Below are 11,566 nucleotides of genomic sequence, written 5' to 3'. Positions count from 1 at the left end.
ACGAGAAAGCTCTCAAGGAAAGCACCAATGTCGGTGTCAAAACCGGCAGATCTCGGGTAGGGGGGCCCAAGCTGTGCGTCTAAGGATAAATGGTAACAGGAAGCCAGGGGACACAATGTTTACCCAGGTTTGGACCCTCTTAAGGGAGGTAAAACCCTACTCCTTCTTGATTATATTCGACGAGTATGAAGATTACAAGGGTTGATCTACCTTGAGATCGTAATGGCTAACCCTAGATGTCTAGCCTATGAGGATTCCAATGATGGTGAAGAAGATGGTCTCTACGGATTCCAATGATCGTAATGGCTAACCCTAGATGTCTAGCCTATGAGGGGTTTAGGGTTTGTACAAGGTTGGTTTATCAGGGAAGGAAGCTTCCGAACTCTATTCTTGTTGTCCACGCATTGAGAAGTCCCATCCGGACACGGTGGATAATCTTTAGCTTGATCTTGCATGGCCCGTCCAACCCGACCCATACTCCTAGGCCGGACACCTGAGGACCCCTGAATCCAGGGCTCCCTCATTCACTCTCGTTACGGGTCTAACCATCAACTTTCATAAAACAACTTTCGTCCCTTTCCACTCCGACCCTGTCGTTGCCAATGGCATTGCTTCAACTTAGGATGCCCTATCTCCTCCTTCCCCCAAAGGTATCTCACACAAAGTTGCGCTCCTCGATATTCAACGCCATCAGTGAGACCTTCTACAAATTCCATTCTAGTTGGTCGTTGGTCTGCTCTTCCGCGGGGCTAGACTCACACTCATTTGTTCTGTCGTAGACACTCTGCCGGCTTATTTCATGTTTGTTTTCCAATCACCCAAAAAAATTGAAAGAGCTAGACGCAATTTGTAGGGCCTTTTTCTGGATGACTGATAAAAACTGCATGGGGGCCCAGTGTCTTGTTGCTTAAGAAAATGTTTGTAAACCAAAAAATTGTGGTGGTTTAGGAATAAAAAACTTGCTTATTAAAGAATAATTGCCTTCTAATGCAATTTGTTTTCAAACTGCTGCAACAACCCGACTTGCCTTGGGTTCACTGGTACCATTACAGATGCTCCAACGCTATTGACAAAACTTCCAAACCCACCTTCATCTCAAAGGTTGTAAACCACCAGCTACCTGTTCTACAAAAAAATTATTTGTTTTCACAAACAATGAACAGGGAATTCTTTTGGGGCTCGACACTTTGGATCCATCATCAACAATTATATCTGGCCTTTCCCCATCTTTTTTCCCACTCCACAAACTAAACAACCTTAGTCTCACTCATTTTGCAGAAGGGATTGCTAGCTAACCTACGAAATCGCCTTACTAATGTTGCCTCTTAGAACTTGTTGCTGTTTTGTCCTTGTTGCAGGATTTCCATACCAATGACACCACCAACGAAAGGTATATTAACCATGGGCTTTCGTTCTCCACTAAGAATGCCTACAACCTTCTCGCCAGACCGCCTGACCACAACTCAAAACACCGGCCTTATTTGGGCCCCGCGCGTCCCCATCAAGTTGCAAGTATTTGGATGGCTACTCTTCAAGACCGCCTAAACTCCAAGTCCAACCTGCTCCGCAAGACCATTGTCACCGACACCATCTATTCTCGTTGCACGGCCCCCTACGAGGACGCAGCTCACATCTTCGTCTACTGCCCCGACTTCGACGCAGTGTGGGTGGCCCTTCAGAGCATCTCTAGCCGCGCCCCCAACAGGCCCCCTAGGCGACTTTTTCGGCGCCGGCGGCAAAAAAACGGCTCAGTCGCGCCCCCAGGACGATGAAAATGCCGGTTCGGCCCCTTTTTCCGCCCAGCGGCCGCAGGCTGAACCCGTTGCGCTGGGGGGCACTTGGGGGCTCCGGCGCATGGGAAAAGTGTGGCTGGCCTACGCCGTCAGGCGAAAAGTCAAGATTTTCTTCCCCGACTCGCCTCCCACCCCCCGCGCTCTCGGCCGCCACTAGGTATATCCCGGCGCCGCCCCGCCGCCCTTCACCGGTATATAGCCATTCCCCGCCGGAAAAATAGCAGAGGTTCGCCGCGGCAGCCCCTCCGACACCAGCTGGGCATTTCCGGCTGCCGTTTCCGGCCGCGGAGGGGCGGTTTAGCGGCAGGTGCACGCCCACCGCGCACAAGGTGTTCGGCGATTTGCCTGCCTCGGTGATGGACTCGGATGACGAGGAAGTGCTCGCTGCGCTGCTGGGGGAGGAAGCCGAGGCTGATGTCCAGGAAGAAGAGCATCTCATGGTGCTCGCCGCCCTCGTCCAGCTGTTGGCGAGCAATGAAAAGCCGTGGCGAGGTGGCTCAGCGCCGGGGCGTGTGAAAGCAAAGAACCAGCATCGTCTCGAAGGCTACTGCATGCTCTACGCCGACTACTTCACCGATGCTCCACTTCACGGCGACAAAACATTTCGGCGCCGTTATCGGATGAACAGAAAGCTTTTCCTCTGGATTGTTAATTCCATCCGGGAGTTTGACAACTACAAATGCAAGATGGATTGCACTGGCAAACTTGGATTCACCTCGATCCAGAAATGCACGACAACAATGAGGATGCTTGCATACGGAGCTCCCGGTGACTCACATGACGACTATGGGCGCATGGCCGAGCCCACAGCCTAGAGTGTTTCTACAAGTTCTGTCGGGCAGTGGTGGCAGTGTTTGGACCCCAATACTTGAGAACACCCAATGCGGAAGACACTGCTCGGATCCTAGCACAGAATGCAACAAGAGGATTTCCTGGGATGCTTGGAAGCATCGACTGCATGCATTGGAAATGGAAGAATTGCCCATTTTCTTGGCAGGGAATGTACAAAGGTGCCAAAGGCGGTTGCAGTGTAGTACTTGAGGCGGTGGCCACACAGGATCTCTGGATTTGGCACTCCTTCTTTGGTATGCCAAGAACTCACAATGACATCAACGTGCTGCATTGCTCTCCTGTCTTTGCCAAGCTTGTTGAAGGTCATTCTCCACCGGTGAACTTCGAGATCAATGGGCGGCACTACAACAAGGGGTACTATCTAGCTGATGGCATCTATCCGAGATGGTCGACATTTGTGAAGACCATCAAAAACCTTGTGCCTGGAGGCAAGAACGCCTGGTTTGCGAAGATTCAGGAGGCTTGCAGGAAGGATGTTGAGCGGGCATTTGGTGTGCTCCAATCTCGATTTACTGTTGTCCGGTACCCCGCTCAGACCTGGTCCAAAGATCAAATGTGGGAGATCATGACCTGCTGTGTCATCTTGCACAACATGATCATTGAGAGCAAGCAGGAAGAGCCAGTGTTTGACACTGAACCATACCACAGGCAGGGTCCTCTTGCCCAAGTTGATCACCAGCTACCGGCAACCTGGACTGCCTACCTTAGTATGCGTCAGGAGATCCGAGACCCACAGGTGCATCATCAACTGCAGCAAGATCTGATAGAGCACCTATGGAGGCTCAAGGGCGACACCGGGTGCGACGTGTGATGAAATATGATTTTTTTATTTGTTGAACTATATAATTTGTATTGAACTATTTGTTGTTGTACTATTTTGTTGAAGTATTTGAATTTTCTGTGATGAAATATGTGAAAAACAATATTTATGTTGATAATTGAACGCCGAGCCACGGCGAACCATGCCGAATATGGGCCTATTTTCGCCCATATGGGGCTTTTTCGCCGAAATGGAGGTTCAAAAGTGGGCCAAAATCAACGACTGGGGGCGACGACTGGACGCAAAACCGGCCCCAGCGCCGAACTAGTCGCCGGCTCGCCCCCAGGGGGTGATTTTTATGCGCCCTGGGGTGCCGAACGGCTGGAGATGCTCTCAGCTTATTGCCCCCGCCACCATCGAGGACATTTGGGACACCGCCACGCCACACCACGTCATTTATCAGGGCAGGTCTCACCTGATTTATATGAGACCTGGTCTCATATAATTTTTTTCCATGAGGATACACTGGTAGAAAAAGAGGCTTCCGTCCAGCCCCATTAGTCGCGAAACTGTAGGAACCGCGACTAATGAAGTCTTTAGTCGCGGTTCGGCAGACGAACCGCGACCAAAGGCTTGGGCCAGGGCGCTCGGTGGCCAGCTGGTGCACGTGAGGGGCTTTAGTCGCGGTTGGCCAGGCCAACCGCGACTAAAGGTGCCCAAAGGCCTTTAGTCGCGGTTGGCCTGGCCAACCGCGACTAAAGCTCCTCCCCTATATATACCAGTTCAGCGCACTCACTTAGCCATTTGGTGCCACTTCTCTTCACAAGGGGGTGTAGGTTTGCTTTTGGTTCCTCTTATGCACACAAGGTGTTTGATGAAATGCCCAACAGCGTGAAACAAACATGATATGAAGTGTTGGAGCCACACTTGAGGTTCCTCCTCGATCGCGGTTAGCAACTTGAACCTTTCATGCATGTGTGTCATTGATAAAATATGCATGTGTGTTGTTCATTGTTTAATTTCTATTGTTTATAGCTAGTTACTTTAACAAATGCATGATGGTTAATTATATATTTTATTTTTTAATAATGCAGATGAATCGGCAATGGATGTACGGTAACCGACTCTCCCGCGAGTTCACTACGGGTTTGAAAGATTTCCTCGTAGTGGCTAATGCGAACAAGCAGAAGGGTTTTGTTATCTGTCCATGTGTTGACTGTAAGAATCAGAAGGGTTACTCTTCCTCAAGAGAAGTTCACCTGCACCTGCTTCAGCACGGTTTCATGCCAAGCTATAATTGTTGGACCAAGCATGGAGAAAGAGGGGTTATAATGGAAGAAGATGAAGAAGGGGATGATTTCATCGATGAAAGCTATCTTGCTCATTTCGGTGATACTTTCATGGAGGATGCTGAAGGTGAAGGGGAAGGTGAAGGGGAAGGTGAAGGGGAAGGTGAAGGTGAAGGTGAAGAAGAGGCACGTGATGAGACCGTTGATGATCTTGGTCGGACCATTGCTGATGCACGGAGACGCTGCGAAACTGAAAAGGAGAGGGAGAATTTGGATCGCATGTTAGAGGATCACAGAAAGTCGTTGTACCCTGGATGCGATGATGGTCTGAAAAAGCTGGGCTGCACACTGGATTTGCTGAAATGGAAGGCACAGGCAGGTGTAGCTGACTCGACATTTGAAAACTTGCTGAAAATGTTGAAGAATATGTTTCCAAAGAATAACGAGTTGCCCGCCAGTACGTACGAAGCAAAGAAGGTTGTCTGCCCTCTAGGTTTAGAGGTTCTGAAGATACATGCATGCATCAACGACTGCATCCTCTACCGCGGTGAATACGAGAATTTGAATGAATGCCCGGTATGCACTGCATTGCGTTATAAGATCAGAGGCGATGACCCTGGTGACGATGTTGAGGGCGGGAAACCCAGGAAGAGGGTTCCCGCCAAGGTGATGTGGTATGCTCCTATAATACCACGGTTGAAACGTCTGTTTAGGAACAAAGAGCATGCCAAGTTGTTGCGATGGCACAAAGAGGACCGTAAGTCGGACGGGGAGTTGAGACACACCGCAGATGGAACGCAATGGAGAAAGATCGACAGAGAGTTCAAAGATTTTGCAGCTGACGCAAGGAACATAAGATTTGGTCTAAGTACAGATGGCATGAATCCTTTTGGCGAGCAGAGCTCCAGCCATAGCACCTGGCCCGTGACTCTATGCATCTACAACCTTCCTCCTTGGTTGTGCATGAAGCGGAAGTTCATTATGATGCCAGTGCTCATCCAAGGTCCGAAGCAACCCGGCAACGACATCGATGTGTACCTAAGGCCATTAGTTGATGAACTTTTACAGCTGTGGGGTGGTGTCCGTGTGTGGGATGAGCACAAATAAGAGGAATTTGACCTACGAGCGTTGCTTTTCGTAACCATCAACGATTGGCCTGCTCTTAGTAACCTTTCGGGACTGTCAAATAAGGGATACAATGCATGCACGCACTGCTTACATGAGACTGAAAGTGTACATTTGCCAAATTGTAAGAAGAACGTGTACCTTGGGCATCGTCGATTTCTTCCGAAAATTCATCCAGTAAGAAAGAAAGGCAAGCATTACAACGGCAAGGCAGATCACCGGCCGAAGCCTGCGGAACGCACTGGTGCTGAGGTATTTGATATGGTCAAGGATTTGAAAGTCATCTTTGGAAAGGGTCCTGGCGGACAATCAGTTTCGAAGGGAGCTGACGGGCACGCAGCCATGTGGAAGAAGAAATCTATATTCTGGGAGTTAGAATATTGGAAAGTCCTAGATGTCCGCTCTGCAATCGACGTGATGCACGTTACCAAGAATATTTGCGTGAACCTCCTAAGCTTCTTGGGCGTGTATGGGAAGACAAATGATACAAAGGAAGCACGGCAGGACCAGCAACGTTTGAAAGACCCTGATGACCGGCATCCGGAATGGTTTCAAGGTCGTGCCAGCTACGCTCTGACCAAAGAAGAGAAGGTCATCTTTTTTGAATGCCTGAGCAGTATGAAGGTCCCGTCTGGATTCTCGTCCAATATAAAGGGAATAATAAACATGGCGGAGAAAAAGTTCCAAAACCTGAAGTCTCACGACTGCCACGTGATTATGACGCAATTGCTTCCGATTGCTTTGAGGGGGCTCCTGCCGGAAAATGTTCGAGTAGCCATTGTGAAGCTATGTGCATTCCTCAATGCAATCTCTCAGAAGGTAATCAATCCAGAAGATCTACCACGGTTACAGAACGATGTGATCCAATGTCTTGTTAGTTTCGAGTTGGTGTTCCCGCCATCTTTCTTCAATATTATGACGCACCTCTTGGTTCACCTAGTCGAAGAGATTTTCATTCTCAGTCCTGTATTTCTACACAATATGTTCCCCTTCGAGAGGTTCATGGGAGTATTAAAGAAATATGTTCGTAACCGTGCTAGGCCAGAAGGAAGCATCGCCATGGGCTATGGAAATGAGGAGGTAATTGAGTTTTGTGTTGACTTTGTTCCTGACCTTAAGCCGATTGGTCTTCCTCGATCGCGGCACGAGGGGAGACTAAGTGGAAAAGGCACGATCGGAAGGAAATCAACGACATGTATGGACGGCCATTCTCTGACTGAAGCACACCACACTGTACTGACCAATTCCAGCTTGGTGGCTCCGTACTTTGAGAAAGACAAGAATATTTTACGCTCGGACAACCCGGGGAAGCCTGAATCCTGGATTAGGAAGGCCCACATGGAGACTTTCGGCAGTTGGTGGAGAAAACATTTAATGAATGACAATGATGTTGTAGATCAGCTGTACATGTTGGCCAAGACACCATCTTCGACTATAACGACTTTCCAAGGGTACGAGATAAATGGGAATACATTTTACACGATCGCCCAAGATAAAAAGAGCACCAACCAAAACAGTGGTGTCCGCTTTGATGCAGCAACCGAGAATGGGCAAAAGGTCACATATTATGGTTACATAGAGGAGATATGGGAACTTGACTATGGACCCTCCTTTAAGGTCCCTTTGTTCCGGTGCAAATGGTTCAAGCTAACAGGAGGTAGGGTAAAGGTGGACCGGCAATACGGAATGACAATGGTGGATTTCAACAATCTTGGTTACCTTGACGAACCATTCGTCCTAGCGAAAGATGTCGCTCAGGTTTTCTATGTGAAGGACATGAGTAGCAAACCGAGGAAACAGAAAGATAAGAAAACGATCAGTACATCATGCGATGATCCAAAGCGCCACATTGTTCTTTCAGGGAAAAGAAACATCGTGGGAGTGGAGGACAAGACAGACATGTCAGAAGATTATAATATGTTTGCTGAAATTCCGCCCTTCAAAGTGAACACCGACCCAAGCATTAAGTTAAATGATGAGGATGCTCCATGGATACGGCACAATCGTAAGCAAGCAGGGACACAAGGGAAGAAATGATGTGTAATAATTTATTGTACCAAACTTTGTTGAATGGATCATGTGAATTATATTACCCGTGATGTGTTTGGTGTCCATTTTCGAATGATTCGAGATACCACTGATGATACATGAAATTTGGAGTGATTTAGTCATACTCCTGCCTAGGCGTATAAAATTTTGAATTGAATTAGTTTTATTTTTCTGAATTTTTTGATATATTATTTGTATTTTTAACATTTTGAATTGAATTAGTTTTATTTTCTTAATTTTTTGATATATTATTTGTATTTTTAGAATTTTGAATTGAATTAGTTTTATTTTTCTGAATTTTTTGATATAATATTTGTGTTTTTAACATATTGAATTGAATTAGTTTTATTTTTCTGAATTTTTTGATATATTATTTGTGTTTTTAACATATTGAATTGAATTAGTTTTATTTTTCTGAATTTTTTGATATATTATTTGTATTTTTAACATTTTGAATTGAATTAGTTTTATTTTTCTTAATTTTTTGATATATTATTTGTATTTTTAGAATTTTGAATTGAATTAGTTTTATTTTTCTGAATTTTTTGATATATTATTTGTATTTTTTAACATATTGAATTGAATTAGTTTTATTTTTCTGAATTTTTCGATATATTATTTGTATTTTTAACATTTTGAAAAAGAAAAAGTATTTTAAGAATACCTTTAGTCACGGTTGGCCTGCCCAACCGCGACTAAAGGTCGTTGCGCGCGGGAACAAAAACCCGCCAAAAAAGCCCTTTAGTCGCGGGTCTCCTCCACAACCGCGACTAAAGGTTACCCTTTAGTCGCGGGTCGCCTCCCCAACCGCGACTAAAGGTACCCTTTAGTCGCGGGTCGCCTCCCCAACCGCGACTAAAGGGGGGGGGCTATAAATACAAGGGCACGTCGCCTCCATTTCTCGTCTTCTCCGATTCTCTGCCGCGCCGAAGGCCTGCCGCCGTCGCCCTCGCCCTCGACGCCTCCCGCCGTCGCCCTCGCCCTCGACGCCGCCCGCCGTCGCCCTCGCCCTCGACGCCGCCCGCCGTCGCCCGCCGCCCCCTCTCGCCCACGTACGGCGCCAGCGGCCGGGTGCGGGAGGCTGTGCGGTAGCAGCAGCAACGCAGCGGCAACAGCAAGCAGAGCCGGACGGTAGGGCGCGCATCCGACGTGGCGATCGAGCGCGTGCAGGGGAGTGGTGAACGTGAGGGACGAGGATAGAGCAGGGACGCATGCTCACATGCGATGCAGGGAACTGGCAGCGGTGCGGGGAGGCCTGCGGCGCCATGGCTCTCCTACGAGCAGAGGACGGCACGGGGTTAGGGTTCCAGGGGTGGGGGATAAGCAGGGGCGAGGTGGGCCAGCCAGGGTGGGCTGTCCGGTTGGGTGGGATGGGCCGAGGCCCATGGGGAGCCGGGGGGGGTTCTTTTGTTTTGTCTTTACTTTTTATTTTAGTAATTTTGCTTTAGTGTTTTATCTTTATGCCCATTTATTTTTGTTTTACAAAATTCATACAAAAGCACCTAATTTAATGTGACTAGTTTTACCACTGCCACAAAAGGTTTCATGCCTAATTAAAAAAGTTTAAGATTTTATAAATTATAAAATGCATTTAATTTATTGTTTAAGGCACGGTTTTATTCACCAAAGCGCATTTAAATACTTTACAAATGTGGTTTTCAACGTGACAATTATCAAGGGATTATTTGCCACGCTTTGAACATTTTAGTTTTTATGTTTGAAATTTTTAATTTTTTAACTTGATTTTGAATTTTTAAATTCGAACGGGACTTGAATCATCACGAGATTAACCACAGTAATCGTGGTGATGTGGTACCATTAGCAGAGGTTAATGTATCCGGGCGTCACACTCAAGTTCTCTAGCAAATGACTCAAGTTCTCTAGCAAATGACTGCAGCTCATGGTCTGAAACCATAAGACTGCTCTCGCGCTCTACCGCGACACCCTCTCCCACCCCTTCCTCGCCCCCTCTTTTTGCCACCGCCCTTTCGCCACCGCCACCGCCACCGCCCCCCTTCTTCACTTAATTAATTTGTTTTTACTACATGTTTTCAGGACTGACATAATGGCGGACGATAGAGCTGACCCGATTATGGACAACTATGATCCGGACGGTGAAGCACATATGTTCGGCATCATAAACGGCGATATTCTATATGTGCCGACCGGACAAGAAGAAGATGATATCTCTTCTTATCTGAACCTTGACGGTGAAGATGAAGGGCGCCGTCAGCAAGATGATGCCGAACAAACGTCGATAAACGACGATCTTCAAATGGAAGTAGCAACCACCTCCGGCGCCGAGGTATATATATACATTGAGCCTCTGGTGATACAAACTAACTGATTTGAATAAATATGTGTGGACTAACGCGCGCGACTCTCTTTCTTATTTTAGCCCTCGGCCGGATCGTCGAAACAATCGAGTACGTCGTCAAAGCGTGGCGCAACCAAGACGATGAAACAAGGAGAAACATGCACCATCGAGGTTGTCGACAGTGCAACCGGTAGGCCGCTGGAGCCCCGCAAGAACGCCGCCAAGTTTGTCAACCAATGCGGAGCCATTGTTAGAGACAACGTCTCGATCACCGTCCAGGAGTGGAATAAGCCAAAGAAGGCACGAATTGCTGGTTTCACTTTTGTCGATAAGAGAACAAAAAAAGATTGCTTCAAGAAGCTTATGGAACATTTCGTTCTACCTCCAGAATACAACAAATTCGATGAGGAGGGTAACAAGATTGAGGAAAACAAGGAGAGGAGGAGGCTAGTCAAACAGTTCGCTATTCATAAGATGGCCGACGCATTCCGGAAATTCAAGCAAAATCTAGCCCATGACTTTGTCAAGCAGAACAAGACTCCGGATTTCAAAGGACAATATGAGAAACTGAAACATGATTGGCCAGAATTTGTGAAGCAAAAGAAATCGGAGCAGTTCATTCAAATATCGAAAAAAATAAGGAAAATGCGGCTAAGAAGGAGTACAATCATATTATGGGGCCAGGAGGGTATCGCCTTTGGGAGCCTAGGTGGGAGAAGATGGAGAACGAGCTGAGGGCGCGAGGAATCCGTCCAGGTACGGAGGGATGGGACCCAAGGGCCAAAAGCTGGTGGTACGGGCATGGGGGAACGCTGAACCCGGAGACAGGGGAGTGTGTTTACCGGGGCAAAATAATTAAACCCACCCAAGCCCTTATTGACGCAATGAGGGATGCTCAAGAGGGGAAGATCAAGTTCAACAGAGAGAACGACGCGCTGACAAAAGCCCTCGGGAATCCTGAACACGGAGGACGTGTATGAGGCATGGGGCATATTCCGTGGAAAATAGGGTTCCCCCAGAACGATGACCCGTACGGTTACAGAAGCCGGAAGAGAAAGATGGATCGGGAAGCAGATGTTGTGGCGCGGTTGGCATCGGAAATGGATGTGATGAAGAAAACCGTGAGTGTACTAGTAGCCGAACGAGATGCAGCTCGGGCGCAGCATGAAGATCATCCAGCGGATCTCAGAAGCCAGCAGCGGAGAAGCAGTGTGGCTTCCACGGAGGCCCCACCGGCTGGTGCAGATGCACCGACGATCGAAATTACTGCACCGGAGCCTCTGGTGGTCGAAATTACTGCACCGGAGCCTCCTCGCTACCCCGTGGACGATATAAAGGAGATGAAAGAATGTCATCTGTATTATCCTATCGGGAACATGTC

The sequence above is a fragment of the Triticum dicoccoides genome, chromosome 5B, assembly GCF_002162155.2.
Source record: "Triticum dicoccoides isolate Atlit2015 ecotype Zavitan chromosome 5B, WEW_v2.0, whole genome shotgun sequence".
Taxonomy (NCBI): domain Eukaryota; kingdom Viridiplantae; phylum Streptophyta; class Magnoliopsida; order Poales; family Poaceae; genus Triticum; species Triticum dicoccoides.
This window is presented reverse-complemented; position numbering follows the sequence as displayed.